Source organism: Triticum urartu, chromosome 5, assembly GCF_003073215.2.
Source record: "Triticum urartu cultivar G1812 chromosome 5, Tu2.1, whole genome shotgun sequence".
NCBI classification, from domain to species: domain Eukaryota; kingdom Viridiplantae; phylum Streptophyta; class Magnoliopsida; order Poales; family Poaceae; genus Triticum; species Triticum urartu.
In genome coordinates, this window is record NC_053026.1 from 383,728,528 (window position 1) to 383,749,084 (window position 20,557).

The window sequence follows — 20,557 nt, forward strand, 5'->3', positions numbered from 1 at the left end:
CTTCCACAACAGCACTAGCTGCAGCTGCTTCGGCACTAGCTGCAGCTGCTTCGGCTCTCGCTCGCGCTGCGACTCTGTTCTTGCTGTCGGTCGCGCTGCTGTACTGCTCCTGCTTTCGTTCTTGATGTTGATCTGCTCTTGCTCTCGCTTGCGCTGCTGCTGCTGCACTACCTCCGGCAGCTACAGGAGTTGCTGCTTTAGCACTCGCTCGCGGTGCTACTGCACGACTTGCTCTCTGCTAGTGCGTTCCCTGCTCGAGCGTCTGCTGATTTAGATCACTTCTTCTCTGCTACTAGTGCTCGAACGCCATAAACATCTATTGCAATGCTCTGTTACTAGTTCAATCAGTTTCGATAATAAAATTCAGTTTTGACTGTGAAGTTCATTTTCTTCAGTTAAGTTCAGAGTGAACAGTACTTACAACATCTGTCGGGGCGGCCGTGGCGCGGCTGATGCGTTTTACATCTAGCACTTTTTGGTGATGTATTTTACATCATCTATTGTAGATGATATTAGGGTCCCACTTCAGATTAATGTTGTATGTCTTGTCATGCTTCAGCCTCGTCGCCGTACACCTTAGCGGAGCTGCTCCAATGACGGAACCATCCATCACAGTGGAGCAGTACCCTCGGCGTTGTTTCCAGAGGCCTCGGATCTTCTTCCCTGCCTCTGACAGTCATACCAGCATCATCACCATCCTCCACGTCCAACCCAATGATGCTGAGGTCCACAAGGCTATGCCAAAGAGGTTGTACACTCGTCGCATCACTTTGTTTCTCCATTCCTCTCTTCTTCCAATTCATGTGAGCCAAACACCCAGGTTAACTGAAATCCTATGTTTCCAAATGCTCTGTTTTGCACGTGCATTCCTATCCTATTCCTGTGTTTTTCCTGTCCCTGTGTTTATAGAATCCTCCAATTCTAAGGAGCCCTTACAGATTTACTTCATTTTCAGATAGGCGTCAAAGAAAACTCAGTGTGTTATGTCCTGCTCCTGTCGTGCCGTCATCCACCCCACCTGAGGTGCACCATCGACAAAAGCGTTCACTGCAGCAGAGATCCCCCTGTAGACTTCCTTTCGCCGCCTCAGATCATCTTCCCCGTTGTCGGTAGCCACGCCAACTGCACATATGAACCTGAGGACTACACAGTCCCGGAAGAGAGGTCGCAGTCTTTCGTGTTTGCTTACGTTATACATCGGTTATTATTACCTGCTACTTTATCATTCAATCTTGAGTTTTGAATTGCCCATGGGTCTCATATCGAGCCATCAACGAATAGTATCTGTCTACTATCTGGTTCATCTACGGTCTTCTATGTGGTTCATGTTGGGTGGGCAACAAACAATAGATGATCCATTGTCTATATTTTTAAACTGAATCTATAATCTACCTGCTATCATTAGCTTTGGATCCATCCACTCGTTTGCTACCATCAGTCTTGATTTTTGCATGCACCCCTTAGGCCTTACAAAATCTAACTATTTTTTTATTATGCATGTCAGATATTGTACACAATCATACTGAACATGTAGAGAAAAATAGAAGACCGTTGCGTGCGAATATAATGTCATGCAGACGCCGCTCCATGGTGGGCGAAGTGTCCCCCTTCCTGCATTTCCAGATTGTATTCCAGAGAAAGATAATTGTTCAGATGGAGATTCAGAAGGAGCCGACCATGCCTGTTTACCACCTGAGGTGTTTGCTCTAACCTGGCATGCTGATGTTGGTCATATCATGCATATGGCGCCTTGCATTGCTTACATTATACATCTTATATGTCATCAGCTTAGTTTAGATTTGCTTTGTGTGAATGCCACCTGTTTGGTTTCTATATCATACTCCCACCATTCCTAAATATTTGTCTTTTTAGAGATTTCAACAAGTGACTACATACGGAACAAAATGAGTGAATCTACACTCTAAAATATGTCTATATACATCCGTATGTGGTAGTCCATTTGAAATCTCTAAAAAGATAAATATTTAGGAACGGAGGGAGTATATGGGAATTATGCAATGCCATCTTCTTTAGCCAGGCATCATATACGTCAATCATGCAATGCCATCCTGTTTAGCCAGTCATCGTATATGTGAATTGTATCGTGCCATATTTTTTTCCATAATGTATTCCATTTGTCAACAATGTTTATACATTCATATACTCTTCCTGTGCATCAGCCATTTGAGTCGGTCATGGGAAAATCTGGAGTGAAAACAAGGTCTTCTGAGCAGTCAGTGCTACCTGTCGATGCAGATTTCTTGCTGGATACAGATAGCTCCTCAGAGGAGGATTCAGAGAGAGATGACCAGTCGTATCCCCCCCCGAGGTGCATGCTCTAACTTGGCTGGGTTATATTGCTCATATCATGCATATGGTGTCTTGCATTGCCATGCCATCTGCTTAGATTAGACATGCTTTGTGTGAATGCCTCCTGTTTGCTTTCTATATCAGATATGTGAATTATGCAATGCCATGTTTTTCAGCCAGTTATCATATATGTGAATTATGCACCGCCATGGAGCCAGGCATCATATATGTGAATTATCTCATGCCATCTTTTTTTTCGTTACGTATTCCATTTGTCGACAATCTATGTATATTTAACTACTCTTCATGTGTATCAGCCATTTGAGCCGGTTATGGAAAAATCTGGAGTGAAAACAAGGTCTTCAGAGCAGGCAATGGTACCTGTTGAAGCATATATCTCGATGGTTACAGGGAGCTCCTCAGAGGAGGATTCAGAGACAGATGACCAGTCCTATATCCCACCTGAGGTGTATGCTCTAAGTTGTAATGTTTATATTTCTCATATGATGCATATGGTGTCTTGCATTGCTTAGTTTAGACATCATATGCACAATATTGAATTCTATCTACTTACTTTAGAGATCATACATGCGAGTGCCAGCTGCTTAGTATATGAATCAATTATGTCAATAATATCATGCCATTCTGTATACTTAGACAACATGTATGTGAATTATTTCATCCCAACCTATTTTAGAAAGACATCATATAGTTTTGTCATGTCATCCTGTTTAGGTACTCATCATATGTTGAATTATGCCATTATATCCTGTTAAGTTATCCATCATATATCTGAAACTGTGTCATGCTATCCTGTTTAGTTAGGCATAATATACGTGAAATTGTGTCATGTTGTCCTATTTGGTTAGACAACATATATGTGAATTACCACATCTGTCTATCATACAATGTCTATACGTTCAATTTCTTTTCTTATTTATCAGCCATTTGAATTGGAGGGGCTGATGGCAGTATCTAAGGGAGCAAAAACCCGTTCTTCACAAAAGACAGTGCTACCCATCGATGCAGATAGAACCATGGTTGTACTGGCCCACAAACTAGCCCCACCACACATAATCGAGACTCTTCCAGATTGCACACTTACACCGTTGGGCAGAGAACCAACTACAACCCATCTAACCGCAACCCCAGCGGATAGTAACCCACTTATAGTTGACAAAGCACCATGTCCACCACAGAGTACCCCCACACGAGCAGTTTGTAAAGCTACTACAGTGCCCAAAGCACGAAGACCACCACAGCTAACCCAAACTCCACGTTTAAAGCAGAAGAGAAACTGTTGTCAGGTCAGATTCCGTAGCTATGGTCCATACTCCTTTGCTGTTGCATCACTGTATTTACTCATACCAACTACTTTTGAATTTGAAGGATCCAATTGAAACTCCAATGGCGCAACAGGTATGTTTTAAACCTATTTCTTTAACTGGATTGCTATTCTAACTTCTTGCTCTATGTTGATTTCAGTTTAAGTTGTATAAACAATTATGTTCTCATGTGATGCACATTACAAGTGCTGCCAATGCTGTGTAGTTTCTCACACTTATATTCTATCTATGCTGATGTGTCTTAAAAATATATGAGTTGAACTATGTCTCTATCTTGATTAGGGAACATAAACTAGAATGATATGGACAATACAGTGACCATAGTACATAGATATATGTTTGTTTCATTTTGTTATCCTGTCCACCTTACTACTGAACCGGTTTACCAAAATGAGTTTCGTATACTACAAGCTAAACCTGTGACGTGTCTACTTGTTTCTCTTGTAGTATGCAAACAGAATATTGGAGAAGAGCACCCCACTATGCAATGGTAGAGAAAGTAATGCAGATAAGGTTCAAGATAGTGAGACAACATTGTTGGTCTCCAAGAAAGGTGATAAAAATGATCTTGTAGACAGTGAGAAAACCCCACAGTCCTGCGTTGATGTAGTGTTCGAGTTACTGGCCAGTACCGCTGGCACAAGCTCTTCGAACTCGCTGCCTGAATCACTTCGGCTTCTTCAGTCTCAGCTACAAGGTGAAAGGCACCAGTCAGATGTGCTGCGGCAAGAAGCCGAAGGACTGAGGAAGTCCCTGCAGAATTCAGATGCGTACTTTCTTGTGCAACAGAAGCGCTGGAGGATTTAAGCGCTAAACAAGAGAAAGTTAATAAGCTTGCTAAGCATCTTGCCAGCATTATGGGTACCTAGGATATTGTTTCTTGAACTCTTCTGAAGTGGTTTCAGTTCTGGACTTGTTTTGCTGCGGTGTTTATATGCTGCTTTGTTCCCTATCTTTGCACTGGTGGCGAACTTTGATGCCCAGTGGATGTAATATGTGTAATAGCCGTGATAGCCTAGCATAAGTTGCTTGCTTATTTATTTCCTTGTTGTCTTGTTTATTTGTTTGCTTGTAGTCAGTGCAGTTCTTTTTCCGTGGTTTGCTAGTGGCTGCAATAACCTATTTTTTAAAACTAGGCCACAATAACCATGGGCTAATATTTACTGTAGTGACACTGGGCCTTCTACGGGCCGTAGAAACAGTGGGCCTTCTACGGGCCGTAGAAACAGTAGGCCTTCTACGGGCCGTAGAAACAATGGGCCTTCTACGGGCCATAGAAACAATGGGCCTTCTATGGGTCGTATCATCAATGGGCCTTATACGGGCCGTATGATCGATTGGCCAAACATGGGCCAATAACATGCCGCATTATGGCTGTAAACGGGCTAGAGTTGGAATCGTCCGTTCATGGGCCGACCATAACGGGCCATCGTTAATAGGCCGTATTTGATGATGCTATGAAAACGGCCCAATGTATTAACGGACCACAAACCGGCCGACTGTAACCACGGGCTGAATTTGGCCCACAAGCAGAAAATGACAGTAACGGGCCGTAAGTAAACGAATGCTAGAAATGAGCCAAGAATAAATGGGCTCTGAGAAGGCCGAAAGATAACATGGGCTGGAAACAGCCCAACGGAATAACGGGCCGTTAATGGGTATAAAGTGATACACTGTTCATTACAGACCAGTTTCACCACGGGACGTTAATGGGTGTAAAGTGATACACTGTTCATTACGGGCCAGTTTCACCACGGGCCGTTAATAGGCCAAGAGTTACGTAGGGCCTCATATGGGCCGAAAGACGTCATGGGCCAGAAGTGAAAACAAGCTGGAATCATATTGGATGGCCCAGATGACACTACTAGGCCTAATTCGGATAGGGCGTAACGGGCCTTGGGTTAGCGGGCTGTAAATGGGCTATATGCGAACAGGCCGTTAACAGGCTTTCCATGGGCCGGCCCGCCACCTTTTGACCAAGTCAAACGGGCCGGCCTTTTCACAAGAATGGGCCTCTGTTGGGCCGTGCCACGTGTCGACATATCATAGGCGTCTTCTGTCCAATGAGTGGATGACATCTGTCCCAACGATGAGCCGACACGTGTTTCCTCCAGCCAATGATGATTTTACACGTGGAAAATCCCCATTGGTCGGGGCTGTTAATGGGTTATCGGATCCAAAAACCGACCTGATAGCTTAACGGCGTTCCGTTACGGTGGATGCCACGTGTCGGTCACCCTTGACGAAAGCACTTCTGTGATGCGCGATTTATCGTCATGGAAGCGCACACTTCCGTGATGATAATTTTGGTAATGTCATGGAACACTTCTACGACAGCACAGGTATGACTATCTTGATTCTGTCATAAAATCGTCATGGATATACATGCATGACAAAAAACGCGACCTACTGTGACAAACACGTATCATCACGGAAGTGTATTTTTTTGTAGTGCAAATCCTTAAAAAATCAATCCGATAAGATAACTTCAAAGGGAAAACTCAATCCATCACAAGGAGATAGAGGGGGAGAAACATCATAAGATCCAACTATAATAGCAAAGCTCACGATACATCAAGATCGTGCCATGTCAAGAACACGAGAGAGATATCAAACATGTAGCTACTGGTACATACCCTCAGCCCCGAGGGTGAACTACTCCCTTCTCGTCATGGAGAGCGTCGGGATGATGAAGATGGCCTCCGGTGAGGGATCCCCCCTCTGGCAGGGTGCCGGAAAAGGGCCTCGATTGGTTTTTGGTGGCTACAGAGGCTTGCGGCGGCAGAACTCCCGATCTAGGTTTCTTTTCCGGGGTTTCTGTATTTGTAGGAATTTTTGGCGTCGGTCTCACGTCAGGGGGGTTTCCGAGTCGTCCACGAGGCAGGGGGACGCGCCCAAGGGGGTAGGGCGCGCCCTCCACTGATACGTCTCCAACGTATCTATAATTTTTGATTGCTCCATGCTATATTATCTACTGTTTTGGACTATATTGGGCTTTATTTTCCACTTTTATATTATTTTTGGGACTAACCTATTAACCGGAGGCCCAGCCCAGAATTGCTGTTTTTTGCCTATTTCAGTATTTCGGAGAAATAGAATATCAAACGGAGTCCAAACGGAATAAAATCTTCGGGAACGTGATTTTCTCACCGAACGTGATCCAGGAGACTTGGACCCTACTCCAAGGAGTCAAAGAGGCGGTCACGAGGGTGGGGGGCACCCCCCCCTTAGGGCGCGCCCCCTGCCTCGTGGGCCCCTCGGAGCTCCACCGACATACTCCTTCCTCCTATATATACCTACGTACCCCCAAACGATTAGAACAGGAGCCAAAAACCTAATTCCACCGCCGCAACTTTCTGTATCCACGAGATCCCATCTTGGGGCCTGTTCCGGAGCTCCGCCGAAGAGGGCCGTCATCACGGAGGGCTTCTACATCATCATAGCCCCTCCGATGAAGTGTGAGTAGTTTACCTCAGACCTTCGGGTCCATAGTTAGTAGCTAGATGGCTTCTTCTCTCTTTTTGGATCGCAATACAATGTTCTCCCACTCTCTTTGGAGATCTATTCGATGCAATCTTCTTCTTTTTGCGATGTGTTTGTTGAGACCTATGAATTGTGGGTTTATGATCAAGTCTATCTATGAATAATATTTGAATCTTCTCTGAATTATTTTATGTATGATTGGTTATCTTTGCAAGTCACTTCGAATTATCAGTTTGGTTTGGCCTACTAGATTGGTTTTTCTTGCCATGGGAGAAGTGCTTAGCTTTGGGTTCGATCTTGCGGTGTCCTTTCCCAGTGACAGAAGGGGCAGCAAGGCACGTATTGCATCGTTGCCATCGAGGATAACAAGATGGGGTTTATTTCATATTGCATGAATTTATCTCTCTACATCATGTCATCTTGCTTAAGGCGTTACTCTGTTTTTAAGTTAATACTCTAGATGCATGCTGGATAGCGGTCGACGAGTGGAGTAATAGTAGTAGATGCAGGCAGGAGTCGGTCTACTTGTCTCGGACGTGATGCCTATATACATGATCATACCTAGACATTCTCATAACTATGCTCAATTCTGTCAATTTCTCAACAATAATTTGTTCACCCACCGTAGAATACTTATGCTCTTGAGAGAAGCCACTAGTGAAACCTATGGCCCCCGGGTCTATTCTTATCATATCAATCTCCATCACTTTAATCTTGCTTTGCTTGTTACTTTGCCTTTTACTTTTTACTTTCCATCTCTATATCAAAAATACCAAAAATATTATCTATCATCTCTATCAGATCTCACTCCCGTAAGTGACCGTGAAGGGATTGACAACCCCTAATCGCGTTGGTTGCGTTGAGCTATTGTTTTTGTGTAGGTATGAGGGACTTGCGCGTGGCCTCCTACTGGATTGATACCTTGGTTCTCAAAAACTGAGGGAAATACTTACGCTACTCTACTGCATCATCCCTTCCTCTTCGGGAAAATCCAACGCAAGCTCAAGAGGTAGCAAGAAGAATTTCTGGCGTTGTTGCCGGGGAGTCTATGCAAAAGTCAACATACCAAGTACCCATCACAATTCCTTATCTCTCGCATTACATTATTTTCCATTTGCCTCTCGTTTTCCTCTCCCCCACTTCACCCTTGCCGTTTTATTCTTCTTTTCTTCGCCTTCTTCCCATATGTCCTTTTGTTTGTGTTTCCATGTGCCTTCTATTTTCTTGCATCTTTGCTTGCTAAAAATCTATTGATATGGATCCACTTAAAGTGTTCTACTTGGATCATCCTCGATCCTTATGCGCTCGTGCTGAAACCCCAACTAGCCTAGTTGATGGGAAATCTTTAGATGAGCATGCTCATTTTGTCCGTCACCATTTGTCTGAAAAAGGGAAACTCATATGGAGTCAAATAAACAGATTGCTATGTTATGCTTGGAATCTTTGTGAAATTTGTGATTTTACTTGTTGCTCTAAGAACCCTAAAAAACACCTTCCGTACCTATGTGAGTTTAATGATAATGAAATCTTATCTTCTTATGCAAAAGGTGTTTATAGTTACTACGATATCGAACAAATTGAAGAATTTGTTGCTTTTAAGGGTGCTTATGAAGTTGCTTCTTTGATTGAAAAGTATGATATTACTCTCTACGAAACTGAAAATTTTGACATACTTAAATATTGCTATGAAAACTATGCTCATAATGTCTATGTCAAAGAATTTATTGAGAGAATGACTATTGCTTTGGAAGAAAATAATGATATGCCTGAATCTATAGGTAATGATGATTCTGATGATTTGATTGAAAAATCCCTTGATGAACATGATGCTTGCTATTCTTGTGGCCATGATTCCAATATTTATGAAGATGAATTTGCTATAGTTCCTTATGTTAAACATGAGATCGTTGCTATTGCACCCATACTTGGTAGTTCCTTCGATGAAAAGCATGATTGCAATGATTTTACTATAAATTCTCTTGATGTCAATTGTACTAATAATATGCAAAACCCTAAGCTTGGGGATGCTAGTTTTGCTATGTCTACTATTTGTTGCAACGATCATGATTGGGGTGATTCTTCTTATGATCTTGAAAATTTATTTAAGCCCCATGATGAATATAAGATTGATAATAGTGTTTGCAATAATATTGAAAATGGGTTTGGAAGAGTGTCAACTTTAGATCCCACTTTTTTGGATAATATTCAATCTTATGAAATTTTTGATAAAAGTGGGCTTGGAGAAATCATGACTTTAGCTAATGTTTATCCCACTATTTCGGAAGAGTGTCAACTTTGCATGCATGTGGATTGTGTTGAAAATATTTTATGTGATAGCTATTTTATTGAATTTTACTATGATCCCACATGTAATTATTATGAGAGAGGAAAATATGGTCGTAAAAAATTTCATGATAATAAATTACCTCTCGTTATGTTGAGATTGCTATTGTTTCTTTCCGCTTCCTTGCATATGCTAGCTTTTTCTTGCTATGATATTTTGTTTGCCTATAAGATTCCTATGCATAGGAAGTATGTTAGACTTAGATGTGTTCGTCACGTATTTCATGATGCTCTCCTTGTGCTTCAAATTCTTGTCTTTCTTGCGAGCATCATTAAAATTATCAATGCCTAACTATAAGGCTTTAAAGAAAAGCGCTTGTTGGGAGACAACCCAATATATTTCCTTTCTGTCATGGAATAAATAACCCATCTACCTTCTGTTTGTATGTGGTTTTGTGTTTTAATTTGTGTTTGTGCCAAGTTAGACCTATAGGATCTTCTTGGATGATAGTTATTTGATCTTGCTGTAATTTCCAGAAACTTTCTGTTCACGAAAACAATTGTTAAAAATCACCAGAACGTGATAAAATACTGATTCCAATTGCTGCTGATCAATAAACAAATTTTCTAGGTCGTCCTATTTTGGTAGATTTTTTGGAGTTCCAGAAGTTTGTGTTAGTTACATATTACTACAGACTGTTCTGTTTTTGACAGATTCTGTTTTTCGTGTGTTGTTTGCTTATTTTGATGAATCTATGGCTAGTAAAATAGTTTATAATCCATAGAGAAGTTGGAATAAAGTAGGTTTAACACCAATATAAATAAAGAATGAGTTCATTACAGTACCTTGAAGTGATCTTTTGTTTTCTTTCTCTAACGGAGCTCACGAGATTTCTATTGAGTTTTGTGTTTTGAAGTTTTCAAGTTTTGGGTGAAATCTTTTGATGGATTATGGAACAAGGAGTGGAAAGAGCATAAGCTTGGGGATGCCCATGGCACCCCCAAGATAATCCAAGGACACCAAAAAGTCAAAGCTTGGGGATGCCCCGGAAGGCATCCCCTCTTTCGTCTACTTCCATCGGTAATTTTACTTGGAGCTATATTTTTATTCACCACATGATATGTGTTTGGCTTGGAGCGTCTTGTATTATTTGTGTATTTTTTTGGTTAATGTGCCACAATCATCTTTGCTGTACACACCTTTTGAGAGAGCCATACATGAATTGGAATTTGATAGAATACTCTATGTGCTTCACTTATATCTTTTGAGCTTAGTAGTTTTGCTCTATGTGCTTCACTTATATCTTTTGAGCGTTATAATTTTGCTCTATGAACTTCACTTAGATCTTTTAGAGCACGGTGGTGGATTTGTTTTAAAGAAACTATTGATCTCTCATGCTTCACTTAAATTATTTTGAGAGTCTTAAATAGCATGGTAATTTGCTTAATAATAAGATGCTTGGTATTCAAGATTTGTGAAACTTTCTTTTGAGTGTGTTGAATACTAAGAAAAGTTGGATGCTTGATAATTGTTTTGAGATATGGAGGTAGTAATATCAAAGTCATGCTAGTAGAGTAATTGTGAATTTGAAAAGTGCTTGGGTTAAAGTTTGCAAGTCCCGTAGCATGCACGTATGGTAAACGTTATGCAACAAATTTGAAACATGAGGTGTTATTTGATTGTTCTCCTTATGAGTGGCGGTCGGGGACGAGCGATGGTCTTTTCCTACCAATCTATCCCCCTAGGATCATGCGCGTAATGCTTTGGTTTTTGATGGCTTGTAGATTTTTGCAATAAGTATATGAGTTCTTTATGACTAATGTTGAGTCAATGGATTATACGCACTCTCACCCTTCCATCATTGCTAGCCTCTTCGGTACCGTGCATTGCCCTTTCTCACATTGAGAGTTGGTGCAAACTTCGCCGGTGCATCCAAACCCCGTGATATGATACGCTCTTTCACACATAAACCTCCCTATATCTTCCTCAAAACAGCCACCATACCTACCTATTATGGCATTTCCATAGCCATTCCGAGATATATTGCCATGCAACTTTCCACCGTTCTGTTCTTCATGACATATCTCTCATTGTCATATTGCTTAGCATGATCATGTAGTTGACATTGTATTTGTGGCAAAGCCACCATTCATAATTCTTTCATACTTGTCGCTCTTGATTCATTGCATATCCCGGTACACCGCTGTCGGCGTTCTGGGAACGGGGGTCCCCAGACTTGCTTGCCTGCGGCCTGCGGCGTGGCTCAAAAGGGGGCCCAGCGCGGCCCATCTTCATCAACACAGACCCAAGACCCTCGCGAGGGGCCAAGCCTCGCGGGGCGGACGACACGGAGCTTCCTCAAGCGCGGCCTCATCAGGCTGGCTCACGAGGAGGTGGAGAGATCAAGGCGGGGTACCTCACGAGGTGCCCATGACGCAAGCCATGACGACCAAGGGCGCCAGGCGGGCGCCGGCCCACGCAGTGTCCTCCTTTCCTCTTTGGTGCAAAGGGAGCAAGCGCAGGCGAGAGCATCAAGCAAAGGCACCTATTTCGGTGCAACGAGACCAAGACCAGTCCAAAGGCAGGGAAGAAGTCATTGTGGAGCCCAAGCTGGCGTCACCACCAGAGCCTTTGGCAGGCGAGGACCAACTTTAGTCAGTTTAAGTGTACCAGATGTTCCTCTTCAAAATGGCCAATTGTTGGCGCCCTTCCCGCTCAATATTTGGGAAGAGGCCCAGGGCCTTCGCCTATAAATAGGACTAGCCACCCCCAGGGTAGAGGCATCGAGGAATCGACCAGAACCCAGAGATCGGATCAAGTAGCATTACACAGAGAGAGAGAGAAGGGCGGCTGAACTCCTCCTAGCAGTTCATCGCCCCAGCCAAGAGCAGCCCCTCGCGAGGCTGTTCTTCCTTGTATTGTTCATCATCATCAGCCCAAGAGGCAATCCACCACACCACACTGGAGTAGGGTATTACACCACATCGGTGGCCCGAACTAGTATAAACCTTGTGTCTCTTGTGCTGTTCTTTCGATAGCTTAGATCTTTGCGAGGCGGAGAGGTAGAGGGCGTGATCCCCACGCGCACCCCAGAGTTCGAACCTCAAGGGTCTGCCGGAACCCGAAATCCGACATTTGGCGCGCCAGGTAGGGGTGTGCCGGAATTCGTCTTCCACCGCTCCGTTCTCCTCCGACCATCGCGTCCATGTCCGACGCACGTCGGGCCCGCGCCGAGCGCCGGGCCACCCTCGCTTCCCGCGTCGCCCAGACGGCTCCCGTCGGCGGGCGTCCTCGCCGTTCCCCGGCACCCATTGTCAACGCCGCCACCGGCCCGGCGGGGAACGAGCAGCAAGCGTCGTCTCAGCATCCGTCCGTGCGGCAAGATGGCCGCACCGCCACTCCCTCACTCGCCCCAGCTGGTTCTTTGTCCCGCGCGCTCCGCGCACCCATGGAGGCTCGAGCTCCGCTCATTGCGGCGAACGAGCTCCTGCGCTACCGTCCCGTCGATGATGTCTACAAAGAGTGGCTCGACCGCGTCGCCGAGCTCGTCCGCGCCGCGGGGGGCTCTCCTGCACCATACGTCCCGCTGCACTGAACCCCGCCCCGCGCGGGCGACGAAGCTCCAGGGGCGCCTCAGCCGCCTCCTCGCCAAGAAGACGCCCCGGCCGCAAGGCGCGTGGCCCCTGGCTGGAACCCGCTCCGCCAGGCACCAGCGCGGCAAGAGCAGAGCTGCCAAGAAGTCCCTCGCCCGCAAGAAGCTGCCAGGGCGCTCCCTACTCCAGCACGTCGCGACCATGCTCCTGCTCCCGCACGTCAAGACCCCGCGCTGCTCCCAGCTACAGCGCATGGGGACCCGCAAGACCAAGCTCTCCGTCACCCAAGGCCTCCCGTGGCCACAGCAGGCTGCCGTGCCTACACCACCGAGCTGCGTAGCGTCGCGTGGCCCGGCAAGTTCAAGCCAGACCTGCCTCCTCACTACGACGGCACGGCCGACCCTGCGGAGTTCCTCCAGCTCTATGAGCTGGCATCGAAGCTGCCAATGGAGACGAGAAGGTCATGGCGAACTGGTTTCCCATGGCGCTCAAGGAAGGGGCCCGCACCTGGCTCCTGAACCTGCCTCTCGGCACGATCTCCTCCTGGGACCAGATGCGCACCCGCTTCATCGCCAACTTCCAAGGTACTCGCGACCGGCCGCCCACCGTGAGTGACATGCGCCGCATCAACCAACAACCTGGAGAGACCCTGCAAAAGTACATCCAGCGCTTCAACAACGCACGCCTCAACATTCCCAAGGTGTCCGAGGAGGCCATCATCTCAGCCTTCTCCGACGGCGTGCGCAACATCAAGATGAAGGAGGAGCTGGCGATGCATGAAGACCTGTGCACTTCCTTGGAGCTGTTCAACTTGGCGACCAAGTGCGCCAGGGCTGAGGAAGGGCGTCTCTCCCTCCTCGAGCTGCCTGCCGCAGACCCAGAAGAGAAGAAGTCCAAGGCCAAGGATGTGAAACGCAAGGGGGCTGCCGTGCTCACGGCAGAACCAGACACCAAGCGGGGTAGAGATCAGCCCGAATCCTCCAAAGGCAGTCGGTACTGTGTGTACCACGACCTCCACACCCACAACACCAACGAATGCCAAGAGCTCTGAGCCGTGCGAGAAGGAAGGATCGGCCGTTGCCCCGACCGCGTCGACCGGGGCTACGGTCGAGGAGGAGGAAGAAACGCAGGACGCTGGGAAGACCGCGGCCCGTGCCAAGGGTGGCGCGATCAACCTCGCGAGGATCGCTGGCGAGACCCACCTCGCGAGGGGGACTGGAGAGATCAGCCTCGCGAGGACTGCCCACAAGGCAACGCAGGCCTCCCTCCGCTGCCGCCTCAGCCAAGAAGAAACGAAGACCGCCATCAGGATGAAGGGGCTGGGGGCTTCCAGGAGCCACGCGCAATCGCCTGCATCCTGGGCGGAGCTCAAGCCCCAGCCTCTCAGCGCATCTTCAAGCAGTTTGCTCGTGAAGTGAATGCAGTCCTCCCCAAGCTCAAAGCCACACGCCCTCTCAGGTGGTCATCATGCGCCATCACGTTCAGCTCAGCGGATCAGCTCAAGTGTGCGGCCACAGCCGGAGTCCTCCCAATGCTTTGTTCCCCAATCATCAGCAACGTGGTGGTCACCAGGACCCTCATTGATGGCGGGGCAGGGCTCAACATCCTGTCCGTGGAAACATTCAACAATCTCCAAGTGCCCTACAACCAGCTTCAGCCAACCAAGCCCTTCTCAGGAGTCACCGACGGCTCCACGGTCCCGATTGGGCAGGTCCGCCTCCCTGTCACCTTCGGGGCACGCAACAACTACCGCACCGAACTCATCGACTTCGACGTCGCTCACATTCGCCTGTCGTACAACGCCATCCTCGGGTACCCAGCGTTGGCCAAGTTCATAGCCGTAACTCACCATGGCTACAACGTCCTCAAGATGCCAGGAAGTGGCGAAGTCATCACGGTGCCCTGCGAAGAGAAGGATGCGTTGTGTTCCCTGGAACGAGCCTTTCAGGCCGCGTCACTAGAAGACCCGGAACGTGGAAGCAGGAGGCTTCCCGAGACCACCCCCAAGAAGAAGAAGACATCGTCAGGCTCAGACCCTGAGGAGGCAGGCCCCGCAGGACCCGCGCCTGCCCAGGGCGAACCTCCTTCCATCGCATAGGAAAGCGCGCTCGGCGCCCTCCTCAAGCAGGGCTCGGGGGCTCTCCCCTGGAGGGCCACCGACCTGACTAAGGTCACGAGGGAGGCGCTTGGGCACCACGTGGAGGCGTGCTTCGAAGCACGTTTCCCTCAAGAAGGAGCAAGACAAGGAGGGTCGGACCCTCAGGAGTTCGTCAGCAAGGCCATTCAAGAACTACAGGAGTCAAGAGTCATGAGAGGCGGCCGCCGCCTACCAGCTGTGGCTCCCCATCCAGGCAAGGATGGTGGGCTGCGCGTCTGCGTCAACGTACTAGGGCTCAACCGAGTCGCCTCGCTGGAGCGCCTCTGGCCCTCGCGAGTCGGGCGCTGCGAGGGTCCACCCCACAGCTACGTTCGCATGCCCTACGGCTTGCCGGACGCGGCTGCAATGTACCGGAGCCTCATGAGGGGCATCATGGAGGCTCAAGAGGCCAGGCGTTCCGCAGCCTTGGCGGAGATGGAGATGGTCCGCGAGGAGCCACCAGCGCCTTCGGAGCCTCCTGAGGCCCCTGGGCCTAGGGGCTCGTGAGGATCGGCTTCCGCAGCCCACCGAGTTTGCTGCACCAACACTCCTTCATCCTCAACGTCATTAGGTGACATCTTTCAAGTTTCATTTCAAGCTGGGAGCGCCCCCCAGGGCTGCATTATTCCCAGGCCGCGTGGGTCCGTCCCTGCGGCATGTATCCCCTTTTATTTCATGTTGTTAGCTTACTTTGTTGGGGGCGCCCCTCAGGCTGCATCATCCCCAAGTCGCTCGGGCCTGACCCAATGATGTTCGCTTTCCCAGCATATATTTGAATGAATCCACTCCTTCGCGGCTAACGTGTTTGATCTAGTTGCCTACTCAACTGACGCCAACTGACGGAGTTGCTCGCAAAACGGCACGGCGCCTGCGCATGGGTCCGTCCCTGCATCGCTGACAAACCTGAATGGCTGAGCTCTGGCCGCGGCAGCCCCGCATGGTGCCATCTCGCCAAGCCTTTAGTGCCTCATCACCCCTTGGAAGCAACCAACGGCTAACTGTCAATTGCCACGGCAATCCCTTGTTCTTTCTATGATGAGTCTACAGGATCTCCTAAAGGAGCTGCGCCAGGCAAGGCCCATGCCGCGTCTCCTTCACTCTCGTCCGCGTGAACCGCTTGCACGTTAAAGGGAGGGTGCCTGAGCATCGCGACTCAGGGCTCCTACTGGCCCTCCAGCCCTCACCCTCTGGCCTTGACCACGGCATCGCAACCTGCATACCAGTGACGACTGAGACTCGCTCGAGGGCCGGGACCCGAGGACGTAGAGCAGAAAGGGGAGCAAAGGCGAGAGGGAAGGGACACGCGAGGACCTCGCCAAGCAACCTCACGCCTGCCGATGCACGAACCCAGCGACACACCGAAGAGCGGTCCCCGGTCCTCAAGATAAGTCACCATCCGGAAACACCAGCTACCATGGCACCATCCCCGCACCTAATGCAATCCCGTGTTAGCGACGCCGTTCTCCTTTCTCACCGAACGATGGCTGCTTGAGCACCAAAGGGGACCTCCTGAGCATCGCAACTCAGGGGCTCTTACCGGACCTCGGGTCGCTCACCTCCTGGCCTTGACCACGGCATCGCGACCTGGCATACCAGCGACGGCTGTTGCCGCCTTGGGACTGGGACCTGTCGGCGCAGAGCACCAAGCCCTCGTGAGGTTCGAAAGGGAGAACTGAGCTAAGGCGGGATGAGCAGTTGCACAATTCTACGGCAAGGGTTATATTAACGAACAGGATCACAGGCACCTTACAAGCCCCCACGGGGCACATTTTTGATTCCTCGCAGGGAACGGATCCTAAAAGGACGCTAACTACACGCACCACTGCAAAATATGCCATCATCAACAGTGGGCCGTCAGGCACCGGTGCCAACCCCATCCAGATCAGAGTCGGCGATGGCCTAACGAGCCCGCCCTGCTCCAGGAGCGGCGCAGGCTTGGGGGCTCGTAGCTGTCGTCGCTCGTCTCCGGAGTCGCGAAGAGCTCGCTGGAGTCGCTGGATCCTCCGACGCCTCCGTCGCCTGAGGAACCACCAAGGGAGCGGTCGGCGAGCCTGGTCTTCGCCGCAGCAGGATCCTGGCCACCCCTCCCGGGGCAGCACTCCAGCCGGCGCCCGTTCGCATCGAAGACCTTGAAGAACATCACCGAAGCACCGTCGTACTCCAGGTGGACGCTCGCACCACGGCCTCGATACCACCTGACGGGCCTCCTCGTCCCAGCCGCGGAGGGCGAGCCGTTTCTTCGGCGGGACCGGGTCTGGTTCCTCTCGGGGAGCCTTCCCCCTTCTCTGCCGCGGAAAACCGGCGGATCGGAGCCATCGTAGCAAGACGGAGCAAGGACCGGGAAGAAGGAGAAGCAAGGAGAGATGGACTAGAAGGGCGCGCACCGTCCCGTACTTATAGCCGGCGAAGGCCAACCGTCGGCCTCCACGATCACAGGTAATCATGACCCGCTTTGCATGCAGGGACTTGTCCAATCCGCGCAATCACCGAGGCGTCGTGGGGAAGTGGAGACGCCCATGTCCCATCAACCGCCACACGGCACCCAAGGCCGCAGGCTATTAGGGCCCGCGGCGCTTCGCCCTTGCCCTTTCGCCTCTCAGCACGGCCAAGTCCGGGCGCGCCTTGGGCCCGGGGGCTACTGTCGGCATTCTGGAAACGGGGGTCCCCAGACTTGCCTGCCTGCGGCCTGTGGCGTGGCTCAAAAGGGGGCCCAGTGCGGCCCATCTTCATCAACACAGACCCAAGACCCTCGCGAGGGGCCAAGCCTCGCGGGATGGATGACACGGAGCTTCCTCAGGCATGGCCTCATCAGGCTGGCTCACGAGGAGGCGGAGAGATCAAGGCGGGGTACCTCACGAGGTGCCCATGACGCAAGCCATGACGACCAAGGGCGCCAGGCAGGCACCGGCCCGCGCAGTGTCCTCCTTTCCTCTTTGGTGCAAAGGGAGCAAGCGCAGGCGAGAGCATCAAGCAAAGGCACCCATTTCGGTGCAACGAGACCAATACCAGTCCAAAGGCAGGGAAGAAGTCATTGTGGAGCCCAAGCTGGCGTCACCACCAGAGCCTTTGGCAGGCGAGGACCAACTTTAGTCAGGATAAGTGTACCAGATGTTCCCCTTCAAAATGGCCAATTGTTGGCGCCCTTCCCGCTCAATATTTGGGAAGAGGCCCAGGGCCTTCGCCTATAAATAGGACTAGCCACCCCCAGGGTAGAGGCATCGAGGAATCGACCAGAACCCAGAGATCGGATCAAGTAGCATTACACACAGAGAGAGAGAGAAGGGCGACTGAACTCCTCCTAGAAGTTCATCACCCCAGCCAAGAGCAGCCCCTCGCGAGGCTATTCTTCCTTGTATTGTTCATCATCATCAGCCCAAGAGGCAATCCACCACACCACACTAGAGTAGGGTATTACACCACATCGGTGGCCTGAACCAGTATAAACCTTGTGTCTCTTGTCCTGTTCTTTCGATAGCTTAGATCTTTGCGAGGCGGAGAGGTAGAGGGCGTGATCTCCGCGCGCACCCCAGAGTTCGAACCTCAAGGGTCTGCCGGAACCCGAAATCCGACAACCGCCGGAGGCATTCATATAGAGTCATACTTTGTTCTAGTATCGAGTTGTAATCATTGAGTTGTAAATAAATAGAAGTGTGATGATCATCATTCAATAGAGCATTGTCCCAATAAAAAAGAGAAAGGCCAAAGAAAAAAAGGCCCAAAAAAAGGGGCAATGCTACTATCCTTTTTTTCCACACTTGTGCTTCAAAGTAGCACCATAATCTTCATGATAGAGAGTCTCTTGTTTTGTCACTTTCATATACTAGTGGGGATTTTTCATTATAGAACTTGGCTTGTATATTCCAACGATGGGCCTCCTCAAGTGCCCTAGGTCTTCGTGAGCAAGCAAGTTGGATGCATACCCACTTAGTTTATTTTGTTGATCTTTCATGCATTTATAGCTCTAGTGCATCTGTTGCATGGCAATCCCTACTCCTTGCATTAACATCAATCGATGAGCATCTCCATAGCCCATTGATTAGCCTCGTTGATGTGAGACTTTATCCTTTTTTGTCTTCTCCACATAACCCCCATCATTATATTCTATTCCACCCATAGTGCTATATCCATGGCTCACGCTCATGTATTGCGTGAAAATTTATGAGTTTTAAATTATTAAGGTATGAAACAATTGCTTGGCTTGTCATCGGGGTTGTGCATGATGAGAGCATTCTTGTGTGACGAAAATGGAGCATGACTAAACTATATGATTTTGTAGGGATGAACTTTCTTTGGTCATGTTACTTTGAGAAGACATAATTGCTTTGTTGGTTTGCTTGAAGTATTATTATTTTCTATGTCAATATAAACTTTTGTCTTGAATCTTTCTAATCTGAATATTCATACCACAATTAAGAAGATTTGCATTGAAATTATGCCAAGTAGCACTCCGCATCAAAAATTCTCTTTTTATCATTTACCTACTCGAGGACGACCAGGAATTAAGCTTGGGGATGCCTGATACGTCTCCAACGTATCTATAATTTTTGATTGCTCCATGCTATATTATCTACTGTTTTGGACTATATTGGGCTTTATTTTTTCCACTTTTATATTATTTTTGGGACTAACCTATTACGGAGGCCCAGCCCAGAATTGTTGTTTTTTGCCTATTTCAGTATTTCGGAGAAACAGAATATCAAACGGAGTCCAAACGGACAAAAATCTTCGGGAACGTGATTTTCTCACCGAACGTGATCCAGGAGACTTGTACCCTACTCCAAAGGAGTCAAAGAGGCGGTCACGAGGGTGGGGGGCGCCCCCCTGCCTCGTGGGCCCCTCGGAGCTCCACCGACGTACTCCTTCCTCCTATATATACCTACATACCCCCAAACGATCAGAACAGGAGCCAAAAACCTAATTCCACCGCCGCAACTTTCTGTATCCACGAGATCCCATCTTGGGGCCTGCTCCGGAGCTCCGCCGGAGAGGGCCGTCATCACGGAGGGCTTCTACATCATCATAGCCCCTCTGATGAAGTGTGATTAGTTTACCTAAGACCTTCGGGTCCATAGTTAGGAGCTAGATGGCTTCTTCTCTCTTTTTGGATCTCAATACAATGTTCTCCCCCTCTCTTGTGGAGATCTATTCGATGTAATCTTCTTTTTGTGGTGTGTTTGTTGAGACCGATGAATTGTGGGTTTATGATCAAGTCTATCTATGAATAATATTTGAATCTTCTCTGAATTCTTTTATGTATGATTGGTTATCTTTGCAAGTCTCTTCAAATTATCAGTTTGGTTTGGCCTACTAGATTGGTTTTTCTTGCCATGGGAGAAGTGCTTAGCTTTGGGTTCGATCTTGCGGTGTCCTTTCCCAGTGACAGAAGGGGTAGCAAGGCACGTAT